This window comes from Helianthus annuus, chromosome 5 (genome assembly GCF_002127325.2).
Source record: "Helianthus annuus cultivar XRQ/B chromosome 5, HanXRQr2.0-SUNRISE, whole genome shotgun sequence".
Lineage (NCBI taxonomy): Eukaryota > Viridiplantae > Streptophyta > Magnoliopsida > Asterales > Asteraceae > Helianthus > Helianthus annuus.
This window is the reverse complement of record NC_035437.2, coordinates 95,357,672-95,362,733: the sequence shown is the minus strand read 5'-3', so window position 1 is coordinate 95,362,733 and position 5,062 is coordinate 95,357,672. Positions and strand designations below refer to the sequence as shown.

Genomic DNA, 5,062 nt, shown 5'->3' with positions numbered 1-5,062 from the left:
TTTGTGGCTTTTTATTTGTGTACCTTAACGTAGGTTCATGACTGAAAAAAAAAACACAAATTCTCACCACATATTAATCACATTTCATTACATTTTTGGCCCCAGAGGTGCATTAATTTGTGCAAATCAAAATAAGTTGTGCAGCAATTTGTACAAATAAAAATTAGTTTTCTGGATCACTCTTTCCAGTCATGTGATGACTAAATTGTTTCTTTAATTGTTGATAATTTATTTTCACTAGTTTTCACTCAAGACATAGTTATGTGTAGATTTGGTCATTAGGATATTTTTATATGAGATGCTCACCTAATTAACATTTTGATCACCGAAAAAAAATGAAACTAAATACCATTTATTGCTCTAAAGTATCTTTAATTTCTTACATGGAAAAGCATGGTCATGGCTAGGCTCCTTGCCAGCAGGTTCCGTTACCACCTAGGCTATTATGGTTCAAAATGTTCTTAACAAAAAACTTTCAACCATCAAGAACCACGAACCTGAGGAACATGATTCATGTGTTATAGAAAGATGACGAGTCTATGGGAAGCATGGGAACCTTTTAAAGAATTGCTGAGAAAAGGTCCACACCATGGAATGCTCTGTTCACTCAAGCAAAATAGACAATAGACACTACAGCTGGTGGAGTGTTTACCAGCTTAACACATGTGAATGCTTATGCACTGTTGGAAAAATTGGCCCACAACCATGAAGAAAGCAATAATTCATGGAACTGACCAGATCCAAGGAAGCTAAAATAGGAGCAATGGCAAGTCGACTTGATGGTTTCGCTGCAGCGCAAGCAACTTGTGGATCCTGTGGAGTAGCCCAGCTGGTGGAGTGTTTACCAGCTAAACACATGTGAATGCTTATCACACACTTTCTCCAAGGAAGTGGATTTCATTGAAAACCAGGAAACCATGGGCAGAGAAACCAACGCAGCTTCAATTGGAAGGATTCAAGCAATCCAATACCACCCGAATTTCTTCCACGTCCACAAAACCAAGGTGCCAGCTCCACTGCTTCTGAGAGGAAATCCGAACTTGAAGAACTTATGGAGAAGTAAAGTGCGTTAAATGATAACTGTCTTGCAAGGACAAAAGATGAGTTTGTTGGTTCAGGCCCCACTAGCACACACACTTAAAAAAAACTCACGAATGTATGTATTACGTGTGTGGATATAACTTGCAAAGAAGGAAGGAAACTTGCTGTGATAAAAGCAAAAGGGTTCACACTATTATTAACTAAACAAGGAGGCCTATATATAGGCTTACAAAAACTCTACGTGGGTACATGCACATATAATAATGTTGGCGGAAGCCGTTGATCATTATCTTCATTATGATGGGGTTTTGGTGTTTTGACACGAAACAGCGGATTACTAACATAATTGGAAGACATGATTATAACTGTCAAATTGAATAGAATGGACAAACAGTAATCGAAATTATGAATGTCTTGGTAACCGGTAATGTTTCCCGGTAAAACCTATATATACATTTACACAAGAACGGTTATGTGAGTAGTTATGTTTGGCGGGAATAACCGCTTGTTTGAAACGGTGTTATCCGACCAACATACCCATTCGATTGTATCCGTTCATTTACATACATATATCTAATAAGTATAAGTTTAATACACACAATAAATATAATTATGTTTATATATAACTAATACTCTCCCCTAAACATAATTAGGTTTAAGGGAGGTCTTGATGACACTGTAGTTAGCTTCAGTTATTGCCTTCTTTGCCCTTGTGAAATCGAACCTTTTCCTTTGTTTCAGCTTCTTGATTCCATGCCAATCACCGCCACCATAAAATGCATAATGATCTTCAGCTATGTCTTGAGTTGCTCCCGACTGTTCTTGTAATCCTGCATCTGCCTGATCTGTAAACAGGGCATAATGTTTCACTTCCTTCTCCACCGCTCCAGAACTACTCGAACATTCAGCAATTTCCGATTGACCTGCACCAGTTATATCTTTCTTATCACCTTCACTCATGCACTGTCTGGGATCCACCGCCTTTTCTTCCTCTATTCCGATTGCCTTTTCCTGCGTTACCTTGAACTTGTAGTAGTATACAAGTACGTCCAGATACATAGCGTATATTAGACGCATGTATTCACCATCCTCATACTCGAATCCTGTGTCTTTTGCTATGACCACATACCATTCTCTGTGATTCGCCGGTGGCCCCCTTCTCTCTTTACTGCCATATACAGGTCTAATAATCCCACTTTCCGATTGTTTGTTGCATATGCCGGCAACGGTCTTGAATGAATTTCCAGTTTTTCTTTAATAAACCATTCTATCATGTTATCGAAAGCAGTTTCAAGATAACATTTATACTTTATGACGTAGTCTTCATCTTCAAGCATGTGCAATAAGGCCTTGCAATCTTGAAAGTCTTTGAAGGTCATTGCTTGTAAAATCAGAATGTTCCAGTCTGGTTCATTGGCCGAGATATTCAAATTTTCGAAGTATTCATTTAGAAATTCTGTTTTGAATTTCTCATGATCGGAATTCTTACTAGCCACATATTGCTTTTCTAATTCTCCGATCTCTTCCTCTTTCGTCAAACCGGTATGACTGTTCCTTTTATTGTATACACGAACACTAAACGTTGGAAATAATTTACATACATCACCCATAAACTTCACCGTAAATCCTTGAATCATTAATTGATCGAGACTCAAGACATTTCTATCAATGTCTGGTGTGTAGAACACACTTTGTACTCGAATCTTTTCTGACCCTGTTATTACATCAACAACACCGATTCCTCTAATAAAGAAGAAATTGTTTTCCCCCGTCTCCGTTTCAACACATGACATATTTTTCATACGTTTAAACATGTCTATATTGCCAGAAAAGTGATGTTTGAAAATTTTACTAACATACCATATTTCCGACCAGTATCCACCGTCGACGGTTCCGATCACCATGAATTCTTGTCTCTGACCGGATTGTATATCTTTTTCGGCTTCTTGATCTTTCTGCGTACCCGTATTAACCGCTAGACGAAGTAACTGACTTTCTTCATCCTTCTCCTTCTCTTGACATGTAGAGATTTTATGGCCTGGTCTGTTACAATAGTAACAACATCGCTGCATCCATTTTCGTTCACGATTTTCTTCAGTGCAGTGCATACATGGCATCATGGTTGCCGACGGCTGTAAAACATCATCACTAATATAACCGGCTCTGATACCACTTGTTGGCGGAAGCCGTTGATCATTATCTTCATTATGATGGGGTTTTGGTGTTTTGACACGAATCAGCGGATTACTAACATAATTGGAAGACATGATTATAACTGTCAAATTGAATAGAATGGACAAACAGTAATCGAAATTATGAATGTCTTGGTAACCGGTAATGTTTCCCGGTAAAACCTATATATACATTTACACAAGAACGGTTATGTGAGTAGTTATGTTTGGCGGGAATAACCGCTTGTTTGAAACGGTGTTATCCGACCAACATACCCATTCGATTGTATCCGTTCATTTACATACATATATCTAATAAGTATAAGTTTAATACACACAATAAATATAATTATGTTTATATATAACTAATAAATAAAATACCTAATTAATCCTAAATAACAGGTAAAATACTTGATTTGTTATGATGCCCAACGGGTACCATTAATCCACTCAACGTACACTTGCTAAGAACTCGGTCAACACAATACCAGGTCAATCTCTACCACGAGTCCATTTAATAAAATGTGCAGCTTATTATTGTTGATGCAGATTTTGTGTCCGATGCTTGTCGAATAGATTAGTTATTATTTTACGCTGAATGTGTAATAGTTAGTGAAACGGTCTTTCGAACGTGTATAGACCCGCTCGTTTGAAGTGGTCAAACGAGAGGGTTATTCGTTTGACCGTGTGTGTTTGCTAGACAAATTATGGTTGTATATGTTGGTGTCGAAGGATAAGGCATCGAAGGATTGTGATCCTTCGATGAGCTCGAAAGATATCCATCGAAGGTTGAAGATGGACCTCGAAGGATATGGCATCCTTCGAGGTATGTGTGTATCTTTCGAAAGCTGGATGATCGACAGATGATCTATCGACCAGTCAGTTTGATCCTTCGACCGTGCAACCTGTGTTTGGTATAAATACCAACACCTTGTCATTTGCAACACAAGAGTGAGAGCACAAGTGTGTGCTATAGAGTGATAGGAGGTTTGAGTCCTCACCGGGAGAAATCACCACTTGATTTCTCCCTGGATGTATACTTCTTTGGTATTAGTTCGGTTATCATGTAATCGGGCCGACTTGTAATGTTTTACTACCGGATTAATGCAAAGTTGTTTGTTTATCATCTCTTTATCTCTTCCATCTTTGAACATAATCATGAAAATCACGGGTTTGATCCCGAAACACGGACCTACAATTGGTATCAGAGCCATGGTGCCCGATTTAGTAAAACTAACCGTTTACTAAGTCACATGTGCTCTAGATCTGTGATTTTTGTGGGTTTTTGTTCAAGATGTAAAAATGGTGAAAATGAGAAAAACTCAGATCTGGACCCGAATATTCAGATCTGTGATAAAACGAGTGTTGGGTTTTATGTTTTTCTCCTAAATCTTCAAGTTTTCTTCATCAAAAATCGTGTACGAGCGTTTTCATCGAATCTGCAGATTACCCAGGTTGCTGTGTTCTTGATGTTCTTCACATCTTCATAATTTGAAAGATGTAAAGAACTTCGAAGGATCAGTTAACTGCTCGAAGGGTCAGATCCAAAACTTTGAAAGATCATTTAAACTTTTGATAGATTATTTGATGGTTTCGAAGGGTCAGACCATTCAATTCGAAAGATCAACTTCCACCCACAACAACTTCGAAAGGTCAAATCAATTTTTCGAAGGGTCATCATTCATTTTCGAAGGATCAAAAGAACTTCGAAGGGTTATCTTTTGTTTCTGAAAGATCAGGCAACAATTCGAAGGATCATTATGTAATTCAAAGGATCAAGTGATGCTCTCTCGAAAGAAGGATCCTGTTGATAAAGTGAAAATATGACTGTCGGCTAAGGAGCATGCATT

The 5,062-nt window shown here is 38.0% G+C and overlaps 1 non-coding gene across 1 annotated transcript; it reads right to left on the bottom strand.

The window, feature by feature from the left end:
- Positions 1-494: 494 nt before the first annotated feature.
- Positions 495-596, bottom strand: LOC118492875. Its single transcript, XR_004894876.1, has one exon. It is a non-coding gene; the product is annotated as a small nucleolar RNA R71 (small nucleolar RNA).
- Positions 597-5,062: the final 4,466 nt, after the last annotated feature.